At 44.1% G+C, this 16,359-nt stretch overlaps 1 protein-coding gene across 1 annotated transcript in view; it reads left to right on the forward strand.

Moving 5' to 3' along the window:
- Window positions 1-16,359, forward strand: part of SORCS3 (sortilin related VPS10 domain containing receptor 3) — a 1,546,015-nt gene that overhangs the window by 704,712 nt on the left and 824,944 nt on the right. The window lies entirely within an intron of this gene.

Here is a 16,359-nt window from a genome sequence, read left to right on the forward strand (position 1 = left end):
AAAACCATAAAGACGATAGTGAGAACCCCTCACAACAACTGACAAATCACATAACTGATCCATCACCTTGTTACAGTTACCATGAAATCAATGGTAATGAACGTGTCATATTGGACATTAGTCTTATTCTGTTTTGTCAGAGCGGTCACAAGCTATGTTCCACGTAACAGAAAAATATTATATCTACTGAGGGTGGAGTAGTTGTTTTTAAGATGTCACACCACCCCGTTCCGACTGCCAATGCCGAACAAACTTCTTTGGATGTCCATTTCAGAAGACGCTATAAAGGTCCGCTCAAAACGGGATTACCTGCCTATGCGCGCAATACCTATAGAAATTAACGCACAGTCCAGTGTACATAGAGTCAATTTGGAGCATACCTTTCCGTCGGTACTCCAGTCAGGCATCTGTGCTGTTTGGGGAGGCACCAGGATGTGTTTACGCGTCATATTTTAGGGTGGAGAAAACCAATCCGTCGCATACAACATCCAATGCGCCTGCGCCGGTTCACACCGGCGAAGGCTCGTTGGCCGCTATTGCGCCAACGAGCGCGGTTGAGCTATGCTGGTGACGGAGCGGTTCCGTCATGACCCACCCCGCTCTTTAGAACGCCCGCGCAGGCGCAAAATCAGCGCCGCGCAGGCGCGGCGGCTGGGCCATGACGGAACTGCTCCGTCATCAGCACAGCTCAACTGTAGCTGATGACGGAGCGGTTCCGTCATCAGCAGGGGAGGGGTTAAATATTTCCCTTGGACCCTACTCTCTACGTGTGTGTTGTTTCTGTCAACATAGCCAATGAGTGTTAATAGGGGAATAGGTCAGTTAGGAGACAGCTTCATTGTATATGAAAGAGTAAGCATATTAATTTTCTGCTTTAATGACATGAATGCACATTTCCAGAGCATGCCAAAATAGTTCCTGTTTGGGAACATTCAACGTTTACCACAGTTACTGATTGTAAACAATGGTACAGTCATTGCTAGTGTTAGGGAGATAGAAAATGTGCTCCAGGAAGGTGTAGAAAAAGGCCCAGGGGATACAAAAAAGCATGGTCTAATGTCTGGTAACCGTATATCTGAAATTAAATACTAAATAGTCAAGCATCTACACTATATACTTAAGTCAAGACTCGGTCTCTGTCCATATCAGAACAAATGCAAAGAAAAGCCTTACACAGGCAAAGGTGTCCACAAAACATGCCAAGAAGCAAAGGGCAAAACCAGTCCTGTATTGCTTGTATTCCAGGTCAGGGAGGAACAGGCAGTTCAGGCTCGACTGTCCCCATGTTGAGCATGGTCAAAGCTAATTTGCATATGGCTGGGTCTGAACCGAGGTGGCATTTTGGGCAAAAAAAGATGGATTGCAATGGGGCACGAGTGATAGCCAGTGGCTAAGATTAATTAAAGCTTACCCTCTATCACTTTGTTTTTTGATGCCCTAAGTGTTGCAGGTATGCCCAGATTTGGATCTCATGCTCACTGTGCTACTGGAATTAATCTATACCAGGCTGATGAGCTCATAATAAGGGCAAAAACAGTCACGGGTAGCTTGTATTCTGGTTCACGGAGGTGCTGGCCTGGCAGATCGGACTATACTGTTCCCATGGAGAGCAGGGTCAAGGCACATTAGTATAAGAAATTACATTACCTGAGCACACACTCAGTCCAGTCAAACAAATCAATTTTTATAACAAATTTCTCATATGTCCCTTGGTCTTTTACATTTTCTTCTTTTTAGTCCAGCCAGCAAACACATGTTTAGTCAATTGTGGTGTTCCCCACAACTTCCCAGGGTTGGAAAATAACATAAATACGGTTTTAGTGTAGTGTGAATACACCACACATTTTATACATGTGTCTGACTTTGTAGAAACCCAAACCTTCCGTATAAATACATTTAACCGGTGCATTGTGAGGTTCAACTCAATTCGATTCATTGTCATGATCATGCAAAGTAATACATCAAATTTAGGAACTACATATTACCATGCATAAAAACATGCTATGATAAGATTACCATCCAGTGTGTCACTCACATTCACTAGTAGGGACAGTACTGGAGGGATATTCTGTCTGCTGTTTCCCCAATCTCTAGTGTCTGTTGCAATCATTTGGTCTTTTTTTTGCAAACGTAAAAATTTTACCTTGCTTATAATCTAGCTCATCCCTTTTAAGTTTGCATGCCTTTCTTAGTTTAATCTCCTCCTGGTGTTTCTGAATGATATCATTGAGGAATGCGTAATTCTTTTCTGTGGTTTCTCTTAAATTTATATCTCTAATTTCTGATTCTAAAGTCATAATTTCATTCTGAAAGCTCCTAACTTTACGATCCACATTTTCTACTAATTTCATGGAATTTGATCATAGTTCTTTCTCCCAGATGAGAAGGAGGTCCTCATCCAGGTCATCGTATGTGGAAAGGATTTGCGACTTCAGACCCTTTAGGATTCTATTTAATTTCATATATTGTTTGAGTGTTGCACCGTCCCACCATTTAAAATTCTCATACTTCTTAAGTTTCTCTTATTCATGGATTTCCCTCTAAGCCCTTCATTGCGCTGTTGGTTTCAACTATGTAATTCATACTTCTTAATTGTCTTCAATCTCATGAATTTCTCTCTAAGCCATTTATTGCGCTGTTGGTTTCCACTCTGTAATGACGTGACTACTGTATTCCCTTTCGCCAAACTACTGAAGAGTTTTTCAGCTGCTCTATCCCTGTCCATAATTATTAGTAATATATCTTCCAGTGGGAGCTGCACAACTTGGTTCAAAACGAATGATTCAACACAATTGGGTGATGATACACCACATTTTTTTTGGCGCTCACTAGTAACAGATGTGCTTGTGTAATGCAATTTTGTTACAGAGTGATCACTTGTGGTCTCAATTAAGGGGTTAGGGACGGGTGAATCCCCCTTCCCTTGGAGCACTACTATTCAAATATACAAGTGTACAAATCCATGTTACTAGTGAGCACCACAGATAACCCGGTGTATCGTCACCCAATTGTGTTGAATCATCTGATTTGCATATGCCTTGGTCCAAGCAGAGGCGGCTTGATGGGCAAAAAATTATGTATTGGAATGTGGCCTCAAGCGATCGGGATTGGCTGAGATTAACTCAGATACTCCATCCATCACTTTGTGTTTTTATGCAAGAAACCAAGGATGACAACAGCAACTTCATGTGACTTTGCAAGGAAAAAAACACTTTACAAACTTGTATTTTTCACATCTGCATTTCTTAAGCAGCATTTATACTAAGCTGGCAGTATCATATTGATGAATTTAACCTATACATATCTTATTTATTTGGTCACATAATTAACTCCACCCCACTCCTCCAGTCCAACACTTCATTATACATAGTTTGACATTGCTCTGTCTGTTAATCCATCTCCATCTCACTGCCGAAAATGACTTAATATGTCATCTGCCTATCTTCTCTGTCAACCCATATTTATCACAAATGTATTCCTATTTTATACTTCTCATCATATTCTGCATTGTCATTTAGGAAATAGATTCTGAGTTGTGTATTTTCATATTTTTTCATTTTCATCTTCTGGAATTTTGGGTCCTGCTTAACAGGACTAGACAAGTGCTAGGGTGGAAGAATATACCTTTGTTCTATGAGTGGAGCCCCTGGGAAAGTGGAACTTCTTTTACATGACATTGTTTGGTTCAGACTGGAATTGCTGTATATAAAAATGTCCATATCTGGATCATTGTATTGCAAAGTAAAGATGAAGATCAATCCGATCACTGTGTCGGGTTAATTCTGGTGCCACAGAACAAAAATGTTGTCCCGTAATTCAACATGCAATGGCAAAGATAATTGGTCATGCCTATTACCTTTGACATTGTTTTTTAACCATGTTGTAAAGCAGCCAACCTGCTGTGCAGCATGGCTGAAACTGTAAAACAAATTGACATTCTGCTATTACACAGTAAATGCTGTTTTTTGTTTTTTTACTTTCATCTATGGTGCACAGCAGTCACAAAGCTGTACAACATGGTTTAAACAACATTGAAAAGTCAAATTGAAGAGATAATTGGCTTTGCCAATGTTTTCTTTGATATGTTGTACAGCTGCATGGCTGCTGTGCAGTATGGTTGAAAGTAAAAAAAACAATTATAAAGCGTCCAGCGTTTACCATGTCACAGCACTTTGGGCCAGATGTAGGTAATCCAGAAATACCGAGTCCTTAATAGCGAATTTTACCGATTTGTTATTAAGAACTCCGTATTCCAGATGTACGTAATGATTCGGTAAAAATTACCAATTCGGTAAAAATCACAAAAAAATAGCGATTTGGAATGAATCGGTAAAAAAAAAATATGAATCCTCATTACCGATTCGTTATCACCGAATCATCAATACCAAAAAGTAAATACTGATTCGGTAAATTAAAAAAATTGGTAATTGCGGAATCATCCAATCCTGTGCATCCTCATTACCTCCCAAACAGGAAGTGGCCAAACCCATGCAGCTGCACTGAACCTGGAGCTTACTGTGAGGCAGGAGCAGAGCAGAGAAGCCAGGAGCAAACCAACTGATTTTTACAACCAATACTCAGCAGAATGGCCAACCAGGAGAGGGAGGCTGCTGAAAGAAAAAGGAAACCCACATTTAGTGAAAGGGAGCTGGAGGTCCTCATTGAAGATGGGACCAAGGACCACGAGAAATGATTTGGAAAACAGTCCTTGCATGTGCCAGAGTCACAGAAAAGGCAGATCTGGCTTGCCATACAGGAAAAAATAAATGCCATCTGAGTCACCCAGCGCTCCATTGAGGACCTGAATAAAAGATGGTATGACCCAAGGAAGACAGCTAAGGTGAGGATGGCAGAGATGCGGAAGCAGGCCGCCTGTACAGGAGGAGGGAGGAGCACAGCACCCGCACCATCTGCTCTTGAACTCCTGGTTGAGTCCACCCTCCAGGCGGAGAGTGTGAGTGGAATTGGCGATGCAGACAGCTCAGCCAGAGCTGCCAACAAACAAGGTAAGATGCATTCATAGCATGCTGTGCCCGCCACTCCCTACCCCCATCCCCAAAGAGGCATAGGGACTCCCTCTCCAGTACATGTTTTACTTAAAACCTGCAATGCATTATGGGAGATGTAGTCAGGAGTAACACATGTCAGAACAGTCAGTCCACTGAACCCAAAGGCATGTGACACCAATTAGCAAATAGCAAGCAGAGGACAGTCAGTGTGATTGGCAGGCATGAAATGTATTAAAGTGCAGATGCTGCCAGATAAGTGAGCATTTGTGCATTCTGTCTTGACAGGCGAGTCATCTCGCAGGCCAGCTGAGGGGAGCAAATCAAAAGGCACCCAGGACAGTGAGGAGACAGGAGGAGGAGGTCCAGTCGCCTGCTGGGCACACCACACCACCACCACCACCACCACCATCACTACCACCACCACCACCATCACCACCACTACCAACACCATCACCACCGCCACCATCCACGCCACCAGCACCAAGAGGCAGGAGGCATGCAGTGGCCACCCTCCAGCAGATGGAGGTGTATGAGGAGAAAAGTACAGGAGGGCAACAGTCCCAGGTGGCTGAGGATGCCAGCAGGACAGGGTCAAAGTCCCCCTCAGAGCATGCCCACACAAGTTTCAGACGCCGCAGGGCAAGGGCAGCCAGTCCTCATTCTCAGGGCGAAGATGAAAGTGTGTTCACTGGGCTTGAAGGGAACATGTTGAAGGTCCCGCGCCTGCAAGCAAGAGCAATTAGGTGAGTGCAGTGGGAGATGGCACACATAAATGCCCACATGCACTGTATTGAGAAGGGCATCAGTTCCATCAACACTACCATGGCTGAGGGCATGCGGGACGTGTCTGAGGCTGTGAGGCTGCTGTGCAGCATACTAGATGAGGACCATCTGTCAAGGCGCAGGGAGAGGCAGAAACTTGATAATTACACCAAGGCAGTGAACCACCTCTCCACTGCCATCTCTCTGTTGTGCAGATGCTCGGTGGCCATGCAGGAGGAGGTGGCACACTGCAGCCATGACGTGGCAAGGGGGCTGGTCAAAGTGACGAGTGCACTTGAAGTGCTACAAACTGACAAGTTGGCCACTACACGTGATGGGTTGAAAGTGAAGAGGCTACTAGCCGCAGTAGCATCACACCCCCTTCCACGGAGTCCAGGAGGTGCAGCGAATGCCACAGCGCTGCCACTGGACAGACTGGCAGTGCGGACAGTGGTGAGAATGGAACGTGGCAGTGCAGCGCATGGGCGCGGGAAGTAAAGCCAGCCATAACATGGTATTACTCAATAGGGTGATGTAACCCATTTTTTGTTAGGACACTGCATCTAATTTAGGCAGCACATGTGACACACTTCAAGTTGTGGTGGTGTGCTATGGTCATTAAACACTCTCACTCACATACAGTAACAGGCTATGTCTCCTTACTTACTCAGAAATAGTTGTGTGTTATCTCAGACCATCTGTGTGTCCCATCCGGTGCTGCTGCCACACCTGCTGCGCTGTGCTCTGGCTCTGGCCAGTCCTCACCCTCGTCCGCAGAGTCAGTTAGTTCTACTATTGTTCCTTTCTTTGTGGCAAGGTTATGCAACATTGCACATGTTGCTATTATTTTGCAGCCGATGATGAGGCGGTACTGACGTGCACCTCCACTTTTGTGGAGGCAACGGAACCTGCTTTTTAGTAGTCCAAAGGTGCGCTCCACAACGTTGCACATGCTTTTTCTGTGCTACATTGTATCTCCTCTCACTTGGAATGGAAGGGTTGAGGTATGGAGTTAGGGTAAATAACCTCACGGCATATGTGCTGTCACCTAAATGGGAAAGAAAATGCCATTAATTGGAGTCACTAATACATTCATCCAAGGTATACATTAGGGTGTGTCACATTGATTTACCTAGCAGGTATCCTTCTCCGAATTCACCACCAGCCAGATGTGTGTAGATCCCACTGTTCTGGAATATGTAGGAGTCATGGGTACTCCCTGGAAATTTGGCCACAATGTCAGTAATGATGTAGTCTGCAACACATATCACCTGCAGGTTGATGGAATGCGTGTATTTGCCGTTGTCGTATATGTATTCCGTATCAGCAGGTGGGCAGATTGGTATGTGTGTCCCATCAATGCACCCTATTACATGTGGGAACTGTGCCTTTTGGTGGAAATCCAGCTTTGTCTTCTGCAGGTCCAACTGTGTGCTCGGGAAGCGTATGTAGTGATGTATTCTCTGCATCATGGCATCCAAAAAGGAGTTGAAGAAACGGGACAAGCAACTCTGTGACATACCACCTGCCACAGCTATCATACCCTGGTAACTTCCTGATGCAAGTAGGTGCAGGCTACAGAGCACCTGCACATGTGTTGGTATGGCGTGCGCTCTTGGGGCCATATGTATGAAGCTCAAATGGGTTCGCAATTGCGGAAATTCGCAGAATTTCGGCGTTTCCGAACTCATTTTCGCTAAATGGTATGTATGAAATAATTTGGGTGCAAAATAAGGAATTGCAAAATTTGTGATTCCTTATTTGCGATTGCATTTAAGGAATCGCAAATTTTGCGATTCCCTAAATGCAATGTATGAAGCAAAAAAAATTCGCAAATTGACCTTAAGGAATCGCAAATTACCACCAACTTCAAGTTGGTGGTAATTTGCGAATTCCTTGAAAAATGCACTTTTTTGCATTTGGCAAAGTGCACTGTGAAGCACCACATGTGCACCCATGCTAATTTCAGGGGTGCAACAGGGTGTCCTTTGGAGACCCCCGCACCCTTGAAATTATTTTCAATTTGTGATTCTCAAATTGCAAATCGAGAATAACTTCCCATTCATTCCTATGGGCTTCCTGGCCCATAAAAATGAATGGGAAAGTATTCCATGATTGTGATTCGCAATTTACTAATCGCAATTATGGAATTTTAAGAAATCGCCAAAAAAATTGATTTTCTACATACATACCAATTTGCGAATCTCAAATAGTGATTTCTTAAAAATCGCTATTTGGGATTCGCAAATGGGTATCTTCTTACATATGGCCCTTGGTGTCTGATGCACACACTCAGTCCAGTCAAACAAATCAATTTTTATAACAAATTTCTCATATGTCCCTTGGTCTTTTACATTTTCTTCTTTTTAGACCAGCCAGCAAACACATGTTTAGTCAATTGTGGTGTTCCCCACAACTTCCCAGGGTTGGAAAATAACATAAATATGGTTTTAGTGTAGTGTGAATACACCACATATTTTATACATGTGTCTGACTTTGTTGAAACCCAAACCTTCCGTATAAATACATTTAACCGGTGCATTGTGAGGTTCAACTCAATTCGATTCATTGTCATGATCATGCAAAGTAATACATCAAATTTAGGAACTACATATTACCATGCATAAAAACATGCTATGATAAGATTACCATCCAGTGTGTCACTCACATTCACTAGTAGGGACAGTACTGGAGGGATATTCTGTCTGCTGTTTCCCCAATCTCTAGTGTCTGTTGCAATCATTTGGTCTTTTTTTTGCAAACGTAAAAATTTTACCTTGCTTATAATCTAGCTCATCCCTTTTAAGTTTGCATGCCTTTCTTAGTTTAATCTCCTCCTGGTGTTTCTGAATGATATCATTGAGGAATGCGTAATTCTTTTCTGTGGTTTCTCTTAAATTTATATCTCTAATTTCTGATTCTAAAGTCCTAATTTCATTCTGAAAGCTCCTAACTTTACGATCCACATTTTCTACTAATTTCATGGAATTTGATCATAGTTCTTTCTCCCAGATGAGAAGGAGGTCCTCATCCAGGTCATCGTATGTGGAAAGGATTTGCGACTTCAGACCCTTTAGGATTCTATTTAATTTCATATATTGTTTGAGTGTTGCACCGTCCCACCATTTACAATTCTCATTCTTCTTAAGTTTCTCTTATTCATGGATTTCCCTCTAAGCCCTTCATTGCGCTGTTGGTTTCAACTATGTAATTCATACTTCTTAATTGTCTTCAATCTCATGAATTTCTCTCTAAGCCATTTATTGCGCTGTTGGTTTCCACTCTGTAATGACGTGACTACTGTATTCCCTTTCGCCAAACTACTGAAGAGTTTTTCAGCTGCTCTATCCCTGTCCATAATTATTAGTAATATATCTTCCAGTGGGAGCTGCACAACTTGGTTCAAAACGAATGATTCAACACAATTGGGTGATGATACACCACATTATTTTTGGCGCTCACTAGTAACAGATGTGCTTGTGTAATGCAATTTTGTTACAGAGTGATCACTTGTGGTCTCAATTAAGGGGTTAGGGACGGGTGAATCCCCCTTCCCTTGGAGCACTACTATTCAAATATACAAGTGTACAAATCCCTGTTACTAGTGAGCACCACAGATAACCCGGTGTATCGTCACCCAATTGTGTTGAATCATCTGATTTGCATATGCCTTGGTCCAAGCAGAGGCGGCTTGATGGGCAAAAAATTATGTATTGGAATGTGGCCTCAAGCGATCGGGATTGGCTGAGATTAACTCAGATACTCCATCCATCACTTTGTGTTTTTATGCAAGAAACCAAGGATGACAACAGCAACTTCATGTGACTTTGCAAGGAAAAAAACACTTTACAAACTTGTATTTTTCACATCTGCATTTCTTAAGCAGCATTTATACTAAGCTGGCAGTATCATATTGATGAATTTAACCTATACATATCTTATTTATTTGGTCACATAATTAACTCCACCCCACTCCTCCAGTCCAACACTTCATTATACATAGTTTGACATTGCTCTGTCTGTTAATCCATCTCCATCTCACTGCCGAAAATGACTTAATATGTCATCTGCCTATCTTCTCTGTCACCCCATATTTATCACAAATGTATTCCTATTTTATACTTCTCATCATATTCTGCATTGTCATTTAGGAAATAGATTCTGAGTTGTGTATTTTCATATTTTTTCATTTTCATCTTCTGGAATTTTGGGTCCTGCTTAACAGGACTAGACAAGTGCTAGGGTGGAAGAATATACCTTTGTTCTATGAGTGGAGCCCCTGGGAAAGTGGAACTTCTTTTACATGACATTGTTTGGTTCAGACTGGAATTGCTGTATATAAAAATGTCCATATCTGGATCATTGTATTGCAAAGTAAAGATGAAGATCAATCCGATCACTGTGTCGGGTTAATTCTGGTGCCACAGAACAAAAATGTTGTCCCGTAATTCAACATGCAATGGCAAAGATAATTGGTCATGCCTATTACCTTTGACATTGTTTTTTAACCATGTTGTAAAGCAGCCAACCTGCTGTGCAGCATGGCTGAAACTGTAAAACAAATTGACATTCTGCTATTACACAGTAAATGCTGTTTTTTGTTTTTTTACTTTCATCTATGGTGCACAGCAGTCACAAAGCTGTACAACATGGTTTAAACAACATTGAAAAGTCAAATTGAAGAGATAATTGGCTTTGCCAATGTTTTCTTTGACATGTTGTACAGCTGCATGGCTGCTGTGCAGTATGGTTGAAAGTAAAAAAAACAATTATAAAGCGTCCAGCGTTTACCATGTCACAGCACTTTGGGCCAGATGTAGGTAATCCAGAAATACCGAGTCCTTAATAGCGAATTTTACCGATTTGTTATTAAGAACTCCGTATTCCAGATGTACGTAATGATTCGGTAAAAATTACCAATTCGGTAAAAATCACAAAAAAATAGCGATTTGGAATGAATCGGTAAAAAAAAATACGAATCCTCATTACCGATTCGTTATCACCGAATCATCAATACCAAAAAGTAAATACTGATTCGGTAAATTAAAAAAATTGGTAATTGCGGAATCATCCAATCCTGTGCATCCTCATTACCTCCCAAACAGGAAGTGGCCAAACCCATGCAGCTGCACTGAACCTGGAGCTTACTGTGAGGCAGGAGCAGAGCAGAGAAGCCAGGAGCAAACCAACTGATTTTTACAACCAATACTCAGCAGAATGGCCAACCAGGAGAGGGAGGCTGCTGAAAGAAAAAGGAAACCCACATTTAGTGAAAGGGAGCTGGAGGTCCTCATTGAAGATGGGACCAAGGACCACGAGAAATGATTTGGAAAACAGTCCTTGCATGTGCCAGAGTCACAGAAAAGGCAGATCTGGCTTGCCATACAGGAAAAAATAAATGCCATCTGAGTCACCCAGCGCTCCATTGAGGACCTGAATAAAAGATGGTATGACCCAAGGAAGACAGCTAAGGTGAGGATGGCAGAGATGCGGAAGCAGGCCGCCTGTACAGGAGGAGGGAGGAACCCAGCACCCGCACCATCTGCTCTTGAACTCCTGGTTGAGTCCACCCTCCAGGCGGAGAGTGTGAGTGGAATTGGCGATGCAGACAGCTCAGCCAGAGCTGCCAACAAACAAGGTAAGATGCATTCATAGCATGCTGTGCCCGCCACTCCCTACCCCCATCCCCAAAGAGGCATAGGGACTCCCTCTCCAGTACATGTTTTACTTAAAACCTGCAATGCATTATGGGAGATGTAGTCAGGAGTAACACATGTCAGAACAGTCAGTCCACTGAACCCAAAGGCATGTGACACCAATTAGCAAATAGCAAGCAGAGGACAGTCAGTGTGATTGGCAGGCATGAAATGTATTAAAGTGCAGATGCTGCCAGATAAGTGAGCATTTGTGCATTCTGTCTTGACAGGCGAGTCATCTCGCAGACCAGCTGAGGGGAGCAAATCAAAAGGCACCCAGGACAGTGAGGAGACAGGAGGAGGAGGTCCAGTCGCCTGCTGGGCACACCACACCACCACCACCACCACCACCATCACTACCACCACCACCACCATCACCACCACTACCAACACCATCACCACCGCCACCATCCACGCCACCAGCACCAAGAGGCAGGAGGCATCCAGTGGCCACCCTCCAGCAGATGGAGGTGTATGAGGAGAAAAGTACAGGAGGGCAACAGTCCCAGGTGGCTGAGGATGCCAGCAGGACAGGGTCAAAGTCCCCCTCAGAGCATGCCCACACAAGTTTCAGACGCCGCAGGGCAAGGGCAGCCAGTCCTCATTCTCAGGGCGAAGATGAAAGTGTGTTCACTGGGCTTGAAGGGAACATGTTGAAGGTCCCGCGCCTGCAAGCAAGAGCAATTAGGTGAGTGCAGTGGGAGATGGCACACATACATGCCCACATGCACTGTATTGAGAAGGGCATCAGTTCCATCAACACTACCATGGCTGAGGGCATGCGGGACGTGTCTGAGGCTGTGAGGCTGCTGTGCAGCATACTAGATGAGGACCATCTGTCAAGGCGCAGGGAGAGGCAGAAACTTGATAATTACACCAAGGCAGTGAACCACCTCTCCACTGCCATTTCTCTGTTGTGCAGATGCTCGGTGGCCATGCAGGAGGAGGTGGCACACTGCAGCCATGACGTGGCAAGGGGGCTGGTCAAAGTGACGAGTGCACTTGAAGTGCTACAAACTGACAAGTTGGCCACTACACGTGATGGGTTGAAAGTGAAGAGGCTACTAGCCGCAGTAGCATCACACCCCCTTCCACGGAGTCCAGGAGGTGCAGCGAATGCCACAGCGCTGCCACTGGACAGACTGGCAGTGCGGACAGTGGTGAGAAGGAACGTGGCAGTGCAGCGCATGGGCGCGGGAAGTAAAGCCAGCCATAACATGGTATTACTCAATAGGGTGATGTAACCCATTTTTTGTTAGGACACTGCATCTAATTTAGGCAGCACATGTGACACACTTCAAGTTGTGGTGGTGTGCTATGGTCATTAAACACTCTCACTCACATACAGTAACTGGCTATGTCTCCTTACTTACTCAGAAATAGTTGTGTGTTATCTCAGACCGTCTGTGTGTCTCATCCGGTGCTGCTGCCACACCTGCTGTGCTGTGCTCTGGCTCTGGCCAGTCCTCACCCTCGTCCTCAGAGTCAGTTAGTTCTACTATTGTTCCTTTCTTTGTGGCAAGGTTATGCAACATTGCACATGTTGCTATTATTTTGCAGCCGATGATGAGGCGGTACTGACGTGCACCTCCACTTTTGTGGAGGCAACGGAACCTGCTTTTTAGTAGTCCAAAGGTGCGCTCCACAACGTTGCACATGCTTTTTATGTGCTACATTGTATCTCCTCTCACTTGGAATGGAAGGGTTGAGGTATGGAGTTAGGGTAAATAACCTTACGGCATATGTGCTGTCACCTAAATGGGAAAGAAAATGCCATTAATTGGAGTCACTAATACATTCATCCAAGGTATACATTAGGGTGTGTCACATTGATTTACCTAGCAGGTATCCTTCTCCGAATTCACCACCAGCCAGATGTGTGTAGATCCCACTGTTCTGGAATATGTAGGAGTCATGGGTACTCCCTGGAAATTTGGCCACAATGTCAGTAATGATGTAGTCTGCAACACATATCACCTGCAGGTTGATGGAATGCGTGTATTTGCGGTTGTCGTATATGTATTCCGTATCAGCAGGTGGGCAGATTGGTATGTGTGTCCCATCAATGCACCCTATTACATGTGGGAACTGTGCCTTTTGGTGGAAATCCAGCTTTGTCTTCTGCAGGTCCACCTGTGTGCTCGGGAAGCGTATGTAGTGATGTATTCTCTGCATCATGGCATCCAAAAAGGAGTTGAAGAAACGGGACAAGCAACTCTGTGACATACCACCTGCCACAGCTATCATACCCTGGTAACTTCCTGATGCAAGTAGGTGCAGGCTACAGAGCACCTGCACATGTGTTGGTATGGCGTGCACTCTTGGGGCCATATGTATGAAGCTCAAATGGGTTCGCAATTGCCGAAATTCGCAGAATTTCGGCGTTTCCGAACTCATTTTCGCTAAATGGTATGTATGAAATAATTTGGGTGCAAAATAAGGAATTGCAAAATTTGTGATTCCTTATTTTGCGATTGCATTTAAGGAATTGCAAATTTTGCGATTCCCTAAATGCAATGTATGAAGCAAAAAAAATTCGCAAATTGACCTTAAGGAATCGCAAATTACCACCAACTTCAAGTGCTAATTTCAGGGGTGCAACAGGGTGTCCTTTGGAGACCCCCGCACCCTTGAAATTATTTTCAATTTGTGATTCTCAAATTGCAAATCGCAAATTGAGAATAACTTCCCATTCATTCCTATGGGCTTCCTGGCCCATAAAAATGAATGGGAAAGTATTCCATGATTGTGATTCGCAATTTACTAATCGCAATTATGGAATTTTAAGAAATCGCCCAAAAAATTGATTTTCTACATACATACCAATTTGCGAATCTCAAATAGTGATTTCTTAAAAATCGCTATTTGGGATTCGCAAATGGGTATCTTCTTACATATGGCCCTTGGTGTCTGATGCTCCAGGTATGGGTGCACGTCCCGTATAAGCTCTAGGATGGTTTGTGGGTATAGCCTGTACCTCTCATGTAGTTCTGGCTCAGTCATTTGGAACAGTGTGACACGCAGTCTGTACACACGCTCCTCCCGTCTACAGACTCTCAGTCCTGCTGCTCGCAAACGTAGCCGCCTTGTTATAACGTAGAGGGCCGCCATTGTGTTCACACTGTTGCATTTTGGGGCAGTTTTTATGCAGTGCAGCTGATTACCACCTGCTTTGAGTCAGTGGTAATTACCGATTCTTAAATACAGTTTTTTTGCAAATTCGGTATTACCGATTTTAGGTACATCGCACATGGCTAAATACTGGTCGATAACGCTGAAATTTACCGAATTTCGGCGTTACCGACCGGTATTTAGCCTCCTACATCTGGCCCTTTGTTTTATTACTTTTAGCTATGTTGCATTGCAGTTGCACAGCTGTACAATATGGTTAAAAGACATTGACAAAGCCAATGGAACTTGGATCGCTGAGACCTATGGGCTTAGCCAATGCTTGTTTAAATTATAAGGAATCCTTTACTGGAGTGCCTGTGTCACAGTTACTTTCTTTTTAAATGTATTTTGGAAACAGATGGCTTCAACTTCCATATTTTGGGCTCTTGTGCACTCCTGCTAACCTCCTATCTGCTTCTTTAAAGGAATTTTGTATTTTTACTTACCATATATAGAGATCGTTTGGTGGAAATGCTTTCTGACCTGAATTAAAAAGAACTGCTGCAGTGAGGTGCTTGTAGCTTTTTGTGCCATGAGCTAAGTGCATCAGCATAAGTGGCTGCATGGTGTCGCGGAAGCTGAGATTGCAAAGCGAAAAGTACTCCGAGCAGCCTTATTCATTTTACAATAACCCTGCAGCTAAAGCCTGGTACTCTAAACAACCCCCTTGCTCTCTGAACTGTTATTTCCAAACCAAGGTCTGTGTTTATATTAGATTTACTTGATCATATAGCCAGATGGCGTAGCTATAGCTTTGGACACCTGGAGCGATCCCTTAGTTTGCTGTGAACGCCGGCATGAGGTAACCCGGGCCCGGGAGGCGAAGCCGAACCGATGAGGGCCCAACGCCGTCCGGGATCGGGAAGCCTGCCCCACCTTCCCCCTCATTTACATTAAAGCTAGTTAGGGGAGCCAGGATTGGTCCCCCAAGTAGAAGCACGGGCCTCCCTAATCAGGGGGTGAGTAAGCTAGGGTGGCGGGGGTTAACCACATGCGCGCTGCTTTGATTTTCCTTCTATGCTGACTTTTTAAAAAACCCATTGTTCATGACGAGCTGGGCTCGTCATCAGTGTTTGAGGAGGCTACACCATGACGAGCCCAGCTCGTCATCAGCCTCGAAGGGGTTAAAAGGGACCAGCAGGGCCCAAGCAATGCTTTTGGAAATGTATAAACATGTGATGTGATGTGATTTTTTATAAACTGCGACCTGTTATGGCACCAAAGCACACTTGTCAGTGGTGATTTAAGGAAGTATAGTAACGCAGTTTGGTGGGAGGGGGGCAAGAAAGGGGAGTGGGTGACTCGCCACCTGGAGGAGGTTTTGTAGAGGGAGGGTTGTAGGCGAAAGACCACAACGAAGGGGTCTGGGTTGCAGGCAACAGACGACGACGAGCCGGGGTGTTTAGAATTAAGAAAAAAACAAAACTTATGTTGCTCTCGCCACCGCCCCCATATAAATGAGGCCAGGGCGTACCAACCCTTAGCTACGCCACTACATACAGCAGTCGGGCAGATATTCGGGATGCACACTGCATCTTTACAGCAAAGGCGGAAGGAGCAGTAATCTCCCGCTTTATCCTGTCCAGTGGCCCAACCTAAGCTGCATTTTAGCCCTCAGTTTTAAGACAAAAAAGAAAAAAAAATCGATTTACAACTAGTCGCATTTTATTATATCAGTGTCACCGATTAGTGACCTATCTTCTTGGACTGCGCTTTGGTAC

The sequence above is a fragment of the Lissotriton vulgaris genome, chromosome 5, assembly GCF_964263255.1.
Source record: "Lissotriton vulgaris chromosome 5, aLisVul1.2, whole genome shotgun sequence".
Taxonomy (NCBI): Eukaryota; Metazoa; Chordata; class Amphibia; order Caudata; family Salamandridae; genus Lissotriton; species Lissotriton vulgaris.